The sequence below is a fragment of the Passer montanus genome, unplaced genomic scaffold (genome assembly GCF_014805655.1).
Source record: "Passer montanus isolate IOZ18808 unplaced genomic scaffold, ASM1480565v1 scaffold10, whole genome shotgun sequence".
Taxonomy (NCBI): Eukaryota; Metazoa; Chordata; class Aves; order Passeriformes; family Passeridae; genus Passer; species Passer montanus.
The window spans coordinates 31,994,937-32,008,391 of NW_024356505.1; the positions used below are offsets into that span (position 1 = coordinate 31,994,937).

Below are 13,455 nucleotides of genomic sequence, written 5' to 3' on the forward strand. Positions count from 1 at the left end.
TTGAGAGATAAAATAAGGGATTATCTGTATGTTTCCTGTCACTGATTCTTCCCTTACTAGAAAGACTCAGATACCAGTTATCAAAGGACAAAAGTTGAATTCTAGTGCCAGGATTTTTATGACAAAGAATAAATTGTATAAAGAAAACATTTCTTCAGTATTCTGCCTGAATCTGACCTATAATGCACAGTATAAGAACAAGAAGAGCAGCAAGACTCAGAGAGAATTTGTGAGGGTTGGACCCCTTCTTTCTTCATAAAATATTCATGTAATAAATTTACAAGTGGAAAAATATATAACCACAATAGATAGCAGATGAATTAGGGCAACTAGTTTTGAAATCCTCCCCCAATATCAGATTATTTTCATTTTCCAGTGTTTGGAAGAACAGCATCCCTATAGTTTTGATGAGTTTTGAAACAGTTCAGTTAGAGAACAGTTGTGTTCATAGGTAAGGTCAGCTAATGGGACAATTTAGAAAGTGTAGGAGTGGAAGGAGATGGGAAGCATGATAAAATTACTGCTGCATCCTCCAACCTGTGGTGTGAAATATGGCATAGAAACATGGAGGGTCTGTTTGGTTTGTAAATCTGGTTCATAGACAAAAATGTTTTCTCAGCAGGGAAAGTCTTGTGTGGCCTCAGTTCTGTGATGCCTTCACTGACTCCATCATCATCATCATCCCAGAGACCACTTTGTGATCTGTGAGACATTCCTCATGGACTAATCATGGAAAAGTTTGGGTTTAGGTGGCAGACTGAGAATACTTTTTTTTTCTTTTGATAAGAGAAACAAAAAAGCATTTCTTAAAACATTTATACATAAAATATTTTGCTTTGTGCCTTTTTTAAAAGTCTAATTTAAATGCTACCTTATCTGTGAGACATTCCTCATGGACTAAACACTGAAAAGTTTGGTTTTTGAGAATACTTTTTTTCTTTTGATAAGAGAAACAAAAATGCATTTCTTAAAACATTTATACACAAAATATTTTGCTTTGTGCCTTTTTTAAAAGTCTAATTTAAATGCTACCTTAATTAAATTACTGAAAGTTAGTGCCAAATGCTATGCTGGCCTTTGTTTGTACAATTAGTGGGTTAAAGCTTAAATTTCCATGAATTCAGAGAGAATCTCTGACTTCAGTCTGGCAGGGGGGTAGTCTATATTACCCCATAGCATGAGACTTATTTGTTACATGATGTTAAAGATCAGCTTTTGATTTTCAGTTTCTCATATCTTTTTGGAGAAGAAACATTCTTGGTTCAGAGATATATTTAATTATACTTTTTAGATAAAGTTAATCTGACCTTACAAATGTTAAGAATCAAATACATGTGATCAAATGCTCTGTAAATACAGACTTTAATAAAGATGGCATTTTAGGGGATGTGGAGTGTAGGAAGTGAACCTGTTTAGTACCAATACAGATCACTAATACTTCTGAAGTCTCATCTATATTTTATTTAATTTCTGTCATGTTAATTTATTAGTATATTAAATGCTTTTTATTTTTTTCATCTTTCATTATGTAGACTTTCTTAGGACAATTATACCCTTTTCATTCTTCTTTTTTTTTTCTTGTGGGAATTTAATTTCTTCTTTGACTTATTTCAAACATTTTCATTTAGTAATGACAGAATTACAAGTTAACCATTATTGCAGGGTCTAGGGAGCAATGGCACATTGTTGACACTGCTTGTTCCCACAGAAATAAGCTGAAATGAGTCAATAATTAGCTAGGTAGGCTCTCACTAATGTGATGGATGAGGCACCATGTATCTGGCAGACATCTTCTAAAGCTGATCTATTATACTCCTTTTTCACCCCCCAGACTGGAATTATAATACAAATAAACCTGCAATCAGGTGAAAGCAAACTCGTCTGAGACCTTTTTGATACTTAGGAGTTAACAAGGTTTGACTGCATAATTTAGTAAAGTTTGCAAACTTCTACCTGATTAAAATGAAATGGGCTGATGCAGAAAGTCTGAGAAAGAAACTATGCTTCATAGCTTACCTTCTCAACTCAAACCTAGACAAAACTTACAAGCCAGGTATAAATTCTCCTTTGTGTTCCAGCTGTAACCAAAAAGCCAGACAGAAATAAGGAATTTATCCCATGTGATGCAGAAATAAGGAAAGAGTGAAACTCATGAAAACTGAAACCAATTGTTCTTCTCTTTCTGTTCACTGAGCACAGAGTGACAGATGACATTGAGTGTAGAGGCCCCATCCATCAGACCTCTTACTAAAACTGCTTAAGCATTCAACAATAAGACATATAATCATATTACAGCACTTTTCTCAGGAGAAAAATTTCACCTGTAAGTAAGAGGGAATAAAAGCCAGGAAATTAGAACTCTAGGAAAAATATTGATTTTAAAACACTGTAAGTAAAGGGAAAAGATGTATTGGTACCTGTGATTACACCTGTAACAAGGTTATTCTATCTATTATAGCTGTAGGTGTTTTGTGAAACATTTTGTGTTTTTCCCAAAGAACAAAGCGCCATTCTATTTGGAGCACAAAACTGGCTACAGAAATTGGTGGCTGTGGGGGAAAGGGCAGCTGACTTAGCCACTGACTGTGTTGCAACCAAACCTGCTACAGCATAGAGTCACCTTACCAACAAAAGATTTTTGACATATTGATACTGAAAAATGTATTGATTATACTGTGTAACAGATGATATCACCATCTGCAGTAATCTCAGGGGTATCATAGGCATCAGCCGGAATAGGAAATTTGTACCCATATCATAAATCCCTCTTCTGTGCTTTGTTTTCTTTCCCTGTTCAGATTCATGCCTTCATTTACTGCTCCTACTTCTAACAGTAGTTTCATTGAGATCTTAATAATTAGCCACTTTCTATGATCTTCATGTTATTTAATTTAGAATTTTTATTTATGGATGATACTGTCTGTTTTCCTTTTTGGTTTTTGTTATTTGTTTGTTTCTGGTTTTTTTCTTGTTTTTGGTGGGTTTTTTGGGGGTATTTTTTGTGGGTTTGTTTTTTTTTTTAATATGTGGTTTTTTGTTCTGCTGGTTTTCTTTTTTGACTTCCAAAGGAAACTAAAGAATAGAATAATAAACATTCAAAATATGGCGACACTAAGAAAAGTGTTTTTTGTGGTTTAAGCCTATTTACTTAGCTGCAGTCCCAGTGGGAATGAACTTCTTCCATTGTTTTCTCTTCTCTAGTTTCTTTTTGATTATTGCATTTAATTTAATTTCATGAATTTTCATTTTCTTCTGTCATTCTTACTCTTTCTGATGTTTTCTTTTAGATTTATTCAAGTTTTCAGAGTAAAAGCTTGAATATGTCAGAAAAGCATTCAGCACTTCACTCTAATGTTCTTGAAATACCTCTTTCTTCATAATTATCTGTTTTGCAAAAGTTTCACTTTTATCCGTGGATTGCTTCCTAGACAATTCTTCCCCTTAAATCCTTATTTTTCTTTTGTGGTCTATCTCTAAAACATTAATTAAACAATGCTTCTTTCATTAGGTCTCCTTTTGTTTCCAGAATAATGAAGGACTTCATCAAAGAAAAGGTCAGATTATACAGAAGGTCTCTATTAGATTTTTAAAAATTATGGTCTTTCTAGAGGAGAGCACACGTTGTCCTGCTGAGGCATAATTTTTAGGCTGTGCTGAGCACCTGCAGCTCCCAGTAACATTTGGAGGAATGTGTGCATCCTGAGCATCTCTGAAAAATTAGCCCAGTGCCCTTCCACTGCACTTCTCCAGCCTGCCAAACACAACAGGAACCCAGTGGAAGTAAAGGGATTTATCTTGAAGCAGGTGCACATGTGGATTCAGGAGGGAGGAAAAGGAATGTCTGTTAGCAAAACATGCTTGCCCAATTAATATTTCATCGAAAGCTATATAACTTTTCATTTCATATGACCAACTTGTTGGCTATGGCTTCTTTGGAAAAATTACAGTAGATGATGCTAAATAGAGACAGAATGAAAAAAGTGAAAGGAGGGAGTTAAAACTACATAACACTGGTTAAACCCAAACAACCCATATAATTTGGTACAGAAAAAATAGAGTAGTATAAAGGCATTTTATTTTCAGTTGACAGTTTACAAGGGATTTGGTCAGTGCTTGTGAGTCTTTGCAAGAAATGATCCTAAATATGACATATACTAGTCCTTAAGGTGGAAAAATTTGCCAAAGAAAACTTATTTTATAAGGAAAAGTCAGAAGTTGTTGCCTTGGCATTCAGGAATAGAACTGCAGACTCTGCACTGTCAAACAAGAAAAAGAAAGGTCTACATAGCTCTCAGACAGTCCCTCCCCTGTCAAAATAGGCAGGCAAGGGGGAAGGTGGGGTGTCTTGAGAGAGAAGTGGCTAAAGCATCTATTGTATTTTAATACTTACCAAATTGACATGCAAAGAATAAATTCAGAATGCCTTCATTAGAACTGTTTAAAATCTATTTTCTTACTAGTACAATGGTGTAGAAAAGAGTATTTTCCTCAGGGGCGTTTGTGAGACTTGCTGTCTTTAAAAGCCAAGAGACAAGGCCTCAGTGAAAGGCGTATTGCACATCTCCACCTAATACAGTCATGAGACCCACATATTTCCTTACAAAGAAATCAGAAGTATGCTGGTTTCAGAAACACTAATTTGCGTATGATGGAGCAATTAAAGAAAGGGAAACTGGTATGATGACTTGCCAGACCTTACTTGAACTTGTCTTGGCCTGTTTTGAGTGGTTTTCTTCCTTGTTAAGCCATAAAATCTTCCCAAAGAGCAGCTGTCTATTCCCTGATTTGCTTAACTTGTGCTTATCTTCCAATAATATTAAATAATGTAAGACTATTTTTTATACCTGTATTTTTAACAATTTTAATAACATTTGATTTCTATTAAATGCAGAATTTGCAATAGGAGGATGCTGACTATTTGATCAGTCTGGTGAATGCTAATTGGTATAACTGGACTATTAATTCTAATTGTTTTGCATTTTATTTAGATTTTAGAAGAGCTAACAATAAATTCTTTCCTTAAATGTATGGTTTCCCATAAAAAGAGTTAGAAATCAACACATAAAAATTTGGTAATTTCAGTCACCAATAATGGTAATTTAAATCTAGTATATCACACTGGATCTGAGGAAACTGATCACTATTTTTAACCAAAGTAACTGTGGGTCAACTTGATTTGCAGTGAATATGAATTATGCTCATGCTCCATAACATAATTGGCTTTTGCAGATAATGACCAATGCTTGAAGAACAAACAAACAATTCTGCAACTCATATGATGTCTGATAACTTGGTAAACCAGACTAGCCAGAGGATCAGGTGTCAAAATAATCAAATTGTAAACCAAATCATAACAAAAGAAAGGTAAGAAAAGGTAACCAGTGTACCCAAATCTGTTCTATTAAGCATTTACATTTAATCCAATGGAATGTTAGTATGGCTTCTAATGTAATTTAATTTTTATACAATAAAACTCCAATTTAATAACTACTCAAGAGTTTCTACAGAAAGTTTTGATTAAAATAACATAATTATAGGTATAGAAAGCTACATTAGCATAAGCAAATCTCAGAGCAGCTCTGTTGTACTTCAGATGCAGAGTATTGAGCTGAAAAACTTTAATTCCAAATTAGCTTGCACAGAAATTGACGCTTAGATAATAAAAGGAATTAATTATGAGTGATAAAATGTTTATAAATTCAGTCTTAATCACTTCTACCAATATTAAGGCAAAACTGTAGTAATCGGTTTTCCTGAATGGCAGCAAGAATTGCAAAAAAGAAAAACTTTCCCCTCTAAAATGAGTATGTCTTTTGAACCATTTTTTTTAATAGCAAGCTTGTCCAGCTGTCCTGTGCAGGTCTGAGAGCTAGAGTTCAATGATCCCTGTGGGTTCCTTCCAGCTCAGGATATTCTATGATTCTAAAATGTCAAAGCCTGACAGTCCTGAATAGGAATAGGTCAAATCACACAACCCACATGTAAAACTCAGACAAAAGCCATTAAAAGTCAAGCACTGAGAAATGCCCACAATCATCTTAAACAGTGCTCCCCATTTCCATAGAAGTCAATTTCTACATGGAAGTGCAAGAATCAAGTGGCTTAATTGCTCATTTTTCTGTGAGCCTCTGGGATAGGGAATGTTAGCTAATTTAATGCATAAATACTCCAGAGTAATTTCCCCCATATTTATTTTCCACTAGTGCATCAATCATACTCATTTGACAGGGCTCTGGAAAGCATAATCTTTTGGACTGACCATAAAAAATGAAATATGTTAACCTTTTCAGAAGGTAAAGGGAAAAAAAGAAGTCCCTACACAACTAAATGCAAGCACCTTGTTATACATATTTCCATGTGCATATTTCCCTAAAGATGCAGAACTTAGTAATTCCCTGTGATTCCCCTCCCTTCAGCCCTTTCAGCTCCCAGAAAGATGGAAATGGAGTAAAACAGAATCTTAGACTCCAGACCAATGTTTACATGTCCAGCATTATATAGTAAAAATAGGTTATATAGCAAGGATAAATAGAAAGATAAATTATTTCTGTAGCCAAAATTAATCAGGATAACCTAGTCTAAAACAAAAGCAAAAACTTTTCCCCTAAAATAAATAGTAAGAAAGAAAAGGATAAAAAAAGTGACAAAATAAAGCTGGATGTTTCTCTATGGTTCTGAATTTTTCTGCTATTAAAAAACCAAAAAATCCTATTTTCAATCAGGTCTTTGTGTTCAGACTTCACAGTCAAATCTTCCAGTGATGTCTTCTAAAAGTAGGTAAAGGCTATGGGTGTGCCTTTCCTCGCTTAAAGAACATGCCAAGAAACAGGAAACATGCCAAGAAAAGGAAGAATTGGGGAAAAGGAGTGTGCTGGAGTGTGGTGGTTTGTTTTTCTTTGTAATCTTAAGGTGTTTCTTATTGCAAGCTTACAGTAGTTTCTTCCATGTACCCCGTTCAGTTTCCCCTACGGTTTCACCCTGAAGTTGTTTACTATTTTCCTGCCTGATCCTATGTCAGTGCCCATGTCAATATTCCTTGCACCTCCCAAATTTCCAGACCCTTCCCTGCCAATCCTGGAAGAACTGCCCCTTCCCTTGTTCATCAAATGTAACCCCACCCCTTTCTCTAGAACCTTCCTCGCGCATCACCCTTCCCTCGAAGGTCCATTGGTGTGCCAAGCCTGATCCCCTCCCATGCTATCCCCTATTGGTTGCCTAGATTCTGATCCCCACCCACATTCCTCGCCTGCTGTTCTACTCTTGGTTAAGATTCATGTCCTCTCCTAGTACCCTCCCCTGTTCTTAAGCCTTTGCTACCCTGTTGGAATTGTCACTTGTCCCTGGACTTTCTTGGAGGTTGAATCCTCTTGAGAATTTATGCGAGTGGCCCCTCTCATCTCCTTTGTTTTGACTTCTTTGACTCAGGACTTTATCCTGTTGTCGCACGGCGCAGCTCACTGCTGCTGAGAGCTGCATTGCCCTGTGCACACCACCACCACCCAGACTGGTTCGAGGAGCAGTCGGGGGTGGCCACTCTGGGCACGGACCAGGACGTGAGGGCTAGCTGGAAGACATCCCCAAGTGACTGCTCGTGTCACTAGAGGGTGAAAAAAAGAGAAGAAATAGCCTACTGGATATTTGAATGTTCTTAAGAACATGTGACGTTAACTATGTGTGTTACCTGTACACTTGTAGAAATAAAGAGGTTGTTTTATTACTCTATGTATAAATATGATCATCTGGAACAGATACTGGTATGAAGAGGTAAACACATACAAGGATGTAAGTGACTAAAGCCTCCCTGCTTAAAGACTTCAGATGGGGTTAGTAAGTCTAGAATAGTGAGAGAAAGGTGTGTAGCTGTTTTCTTCAATAAACCACACTAATTCAAAGAAAAACAACAAAAACAGTTTATTTTTAATAATCCTTTTCATTTGGGGTTGGATTTTTAAAAATGTCTCTTTGTATTTTCATGGAATAGAGAAAATTAAGTGACTTCTGTTTCCCTGAAGTACCATAGAGAACCAGTAAAGCTTTGGTTGATGGAGTAGCTAATTTCTGAATATTAAGTAATTTTGTTACACCTGGAAACATCTAAATCACTGCTGGATAGCTGGTAGCTAGTCTGTTCAAAAATATAAATATACATATATTAATAAAGCTCAAATTGGGTCTCCTCAGGTGATATCTCAAAGTAACTTAACAACTAATAGAACCAGTCAGACTGTAAAAGAATGGGAGTTGTCATTTTATAATTTATCATTTCTATAAAAATTTGTCTATATTAAAGCCACTGCGTGTAAAACTTTTGAGCTACCCACTTCCTATTTTTAACACTGATAGAAAAAGGCCTATCCAGAAGGTGATTCATCAGTTTATTTTAGACACTTAACCAGGGCTGTGATGGCCTTGGAGATGATCCTGAAATGAACTGCTCCCTGAGGTGCCCATACCCATTAATACACAGCATCCCCGCTCCTGAAGCCTAGTGACTGCATGAAAAAGTTTCAGTTCAGGTTTTCATTAAACTTTCTATCCACTGATAATTCAAAGAAAAGCTGAAGAACAAAACCAGTAATGTCTTAGAAATAATTTAAGCTATTTTAATTTATTTTTTTTTATTTTGTGTAAACTTGCTAGATTTTTCTATTTCTTTCATTATCAGAATAACTACAAAGAAGTTGACTGCTGAGTTTTTATTTTAGCTGTATTATGCCAGTCTTGTTGGGACTTCCCTGCATCTGATATTGTGATCTTTCCTTCAAATTAGGAGTACTGTTTCTCAGGAAATTTTATTTTTTCAAGTTCACAGCTATCTATTTATTTTAGTATTATGGATTTTGCATACACCAGGGAAAGAATCTTCTTGCTGTCATTAAAATTCAGTTACTTATTGGCAGAGAAAAGAATACTTGGCTTATTTTTGAAAGGTCAGACATATTACTAGATGTTAATAAAAATCCTCAGAGAGGATAATGAGAAATTATATTTTATATCAAGTCTAAAATCATACCATTTTATTAGAAGAAGAAAAAGTAATTTATGACTGTTGTAAATAAAGGCAACTAAGTTAACTAGCATTACAAACATTAAGCAGTGTTTGCAAGACTTATTGATGAACAGCAACAAGTTAGGAATCTTGAAATGCCATCTTTACAGTCTATTTTAAAGTATTTCTAAATTTGAGTAGTTGTCTTCTTTGATAAACATGTGTATGTAATCTTTATTGTATGTTGAGGATTGATCACTCATGGAGATTGGCCTTGATAGAAAAATAGTATATAACCATGTGAACACTTTGACTGGAGAACAGCGTTTGGTAAAACTGAAATCAGTAACTAAGACAATCAGTTTAGGTATGGAAGAATATCAATCATGAGAAAGGTAAGATTTTCAAGCAAAAGCCCTATAAATATTGGCTGTTATTTTTCATTAAACTTAGACTTGGCTGACCCTAAGTAAATTATTTCTAAAACGATTTTTAAAGCTTTTAATTTTTATTTCTATTGGTGCATTAGGTCTAAATACATACAGCTTCCAAACAGCTCCAAAGGATCAAATATTTGTAATGTTTGACGCATATTTAGGAAGTTTTCTCTGCCAAAATTTAGATGTGTTTAATTTGAATATTTAAGACTGTTTCTTTTCCAGAGAAGTTGATAAAACTTGTAATTGGTAATAGACGTATTCTGTTCCTATGGTAGCATTGAAGAGTTTTGAAATCTTCTGGAATATGTTGTTTTTACTTCCAAACTTTTTCTCTGATAAGGACTGAGGAATTCTTTGGACCTAGGGTACAACCATATATATGTCTTCCAGACTAATGAAATTAAAATTTATACTCTGCAGAGAAGCTTATTGTCAGAAAACTGGACAAATTCAGTGTTGGCAAGTCCTAGGTTTTGTTTATTTCATTTTAATATCTTCTAGATTCCTACACGCTGTGGATCTGCACCACACCAGTTATGCAATTAGCCAAGGCCTTGAGCTGTAAACCAAAAGCACATGTAGCATGCCCAGGTCCTCAGCAAAGACAGAGGTCACCAGCAGTGAGCAAGGCATGTCCCCTGCCAGAAAAGCCATGATACTGCACCTGCAGGGAGCAGCCTTTGAAGCAAGGGTTAATCGAGGGGTTAGCATGGTGATGCACTAAGTAGCTGGAGATGATATTGCAGTAAAACCAGTCACATGTGCAACTTATTTGGTGTAAGCCCCAACAAAGAAAACATTTAATACGAAATCAGAGAGTGTGTGGTTATGTGTGCAATTGGAACACTTATAATTATGCTACAGAAAAATGCTTCTTCTCAGCTAAAAGCTGTATGCAGTAGACTCATAGCAAACAGATTTGTTGCCTAGTGAATTAAAAGCACATTAGGAAATGCTACCATTGCTCATTCTTTGTGTTCTGGTAAGACATAATAAGGGTTAATTTAATCTGCTTGTTTATCAAGCACTACTGGAACCTGTGTGCATCTGTGTGTGTGAAAGGGAGGCAAAACAAGTAATGAGGACAAATTTTATGCAGAGTCCCTGATTTGGCAATGTGTGTCCATTGCCTGAACATGCAGGAGTTTAGGAGGCTTTGCATTTGAGACTGGAAAACTGGTGTCAGATTTCAACAGATTTCCAGGTGCTTACAGATGTCCAGAAGTGTTTCTAGAATTCCTTAAGCAGGATAAGACTACTCTGACTTTGGGAATGTGGCCCTCTGAGTTAATCTGCAAGTTTTAGTGCTTAAAATACTTCAGGAATCTCATGCAGTTTTATGAACTGAGATGCAGGTGGCTGCTTTTCAGAGATCGGCTTAGCCTGTCCCACTTCTCTGTCCTGTTCTGTCCATACACTTCAGCTTCCAGCTTTCTCAGAGCTGGAAATCCTCATTCAGTGCTTTTTCTCAATTCAGCGGGGGCCCATCTCTCTTTCCAGTTCTATCACACTGTTTTAAAATCAGCTTCTTCGTTCTGTAATACCTTAAAATACAGGATAGTGAGTTCACAAAGAAGATGCAGTTAAGACTAGAAGCTGAAGGAATAGAACTATCATTCTTATAAAAAGATCCACACTTCCTCCAGGCTGACTTCTTTACTAAAGTTACTCAAATTCCCTAAACAGTAAAGGAATTATTTTCAAATGTTTGTCCACAGAATTTCAAGTTCCATGGAATTTCTCTGCAAGGGAGTATATAAAGAATAACCATTTTTGATGATTGTTAGACCATACTTTTCAGTGATATGGGAAACAACTCTCACTAGGCTTAAATTTACTATCCATGCCATTGCTAGAAAATATTTATGGTGCCTACAGATTAGTAGAAAACCATGAAAATCATCACAATAAGGTATGTGTTTTTCAGAAGTGATAATGGTGAGTGAGTCTGGTGTGTCCCATTTTAACTTCTTCTTAAACTGTAAGCCTACTGGCTCAAGGTCAAGGCTCTGTGTAAAAAGGTTCCACAACAAATGCACAGAAAATGTGGCTCCCAGTAGCTCTGGTTTCCTGTTTGTGCACCACATAGCTGAAGTGTGAGTTTGCACAGCAATACGTGTGCACTGAATGTCACATTCAGTCAAAATGTACTCTGCACCATTCAGCAGAGCCCTCTTTGTTTTGTTAAATCTTAGTTATAAATACACTTTACATTATGTCCTCATGAGCTATTTGCAGAGCATTCCAAAGAGGATCTCAGCTGGTTTTGCTGACTTTTAAAGTAAAATATTATAAGAAAGAGTCAATATCCTTATTACAGCGCAGCTGTGCATGACAGACTTTCATTTAATGTTGCAAAAAATGTCATCTATACCAACTCTTGTAAAATGGCCAGAGTGTGCACAGGCCTGGGAGACCTTCTGTGGACCTATTAATTACTCAGATGCCAAATGACAGAAAGTGACAGGATCAATGGATGTCTGACCAATATTACATATTGCAACTTTTCTGATTTCCACTGCAGGAAGCTGAAGACAGAGGATTTGAGAATGAAAGAGACATAAAGGTCTCTCTGCTTAGAACCTCTCTGCCAGCACAGAATGGTTTCCACCACAGCTTTGCTGAGATTCCTACTTGTTAAGAGCCATATCTGCTTGTAAGGACATTCTCAGAAGTGAAATCATGGATGACCTGGAGTGCCCTGGGTTATTCATAGGATATTCTCACACCATGTGAGTTTTTTGAGATTTTGTTCTTCTAAAATACTTTGTTGGATCTATCCACTGTAGTAGAAAACATTTCACCACACATTATGTCACAAAAATGTATTCAAGTTTGAGATTTGGCATTTCAGGGTTGCGTTTCAGATAACCTTCTTTCAAATATCAAGCTTTTGCAACTGTATTTAGTTTATTTTCAGCTATATTTTCCATGTAGTCTTATGTTTCTTTGGATGATACTGAAAAGACAAAAGCAGTAGTTGATGGGAAGGACAACATATGTGGTTTTTTAAAACTTTTTCCACCTAATTTTTCAGACATGAGATAAAAATTCCATCTGCAACATTAATGCTGGAAAGACTATTTCTTTTACTAAAAACTGAAGATGCTTATTTCATCAGATGTCAGCCAGCCTTTTTTTCCAATTGTGCACAGTCCCCCTTCTGAAGGTTATAGTCCTATTTGGAATTTCTTTTAAACCAGTCAAGATGTTGGAAACATTTTACAGAACAAAACTTTCTTATCAGTTTTTAAAAACAAACAAGCAAACAAGCTTCTAATTTTCTAGTAGCCTTGGTAGCCGTGGAGAAAACTTGAGTTTTCTCAGTAGCTTATTTTAGACACTCCCTCAGTAGCTCTTTGCTGTGCTTGAGGGCAGGCAGTAAATCCTGTGGGGAAATTGGGAACGGAGGGAAGCAGGAGAGGAAGGAGGACGGCAAGCAGAGACATGCCATCACCGCGGCGTTGGTGGTATAGTGGTGAGCATAGCTGCCTTCCAAGCAGTTGACCCGGGTTCGATTCCCGGCCAACGCAGCTTCATTTTGACGCCGTTCCCACAGGAGGTGCTGCCATGCGTTCATCCCCATCCATCCACAGGGATGCGAGCTCCGGGAAGAGAGGGACTTGAGGAGGTTTAGTGCGGCTTGGTGCGCAGGGCAGGACCGGGGTCGGGTGAGGATCCCACGTGGCACAGGGCCAGCAAAGATGTCTCTACCAGAATGAGACAAGGGGTGGTTGTGGCTTTATTGCACTCAGGAATTGCCCGTAGGTGAAGGGAGCTGCCTTTGTGGTGGTGGGAATGCCTCTGAAGCAGTGTCGGTGTCTGGGTCTGGCCTCAGTAGTGGAGGTTCCTGGGAATTCTGGAGGAAGGCTACAAGGATGTTTGGAGACCGTGGCATTTCTGCTGTGAAGAAAGAAGAGAGGCCAAAGAAGGGGAATCTTATTGATACGAGAAAATATCTGAAGGCCCTGAAGGCCGGGTGCAAATAGAATGGAGCCGGGCTGTGCACAGTGGTGCCCAGTGGAA

At 36.9% G+C, this 13,455-nt stretch overlaps 1 non-coding gene across 1 annotated transcript; it reads left to right on the forward strand.

The window, feature by feature from the left end:
- The first annotated feature begins 12,890 nt into the window (after positions 1-12,890).
- TRNAG-UCC lies at positions 12,891-12,962 on the forward strand. The gene has a single exon. It is a non-coding gene; the product is annotated as a tRNA-Gly (tRNA).
- Positions 12,963-13,455: the final 493 nt, after the last annotated feature.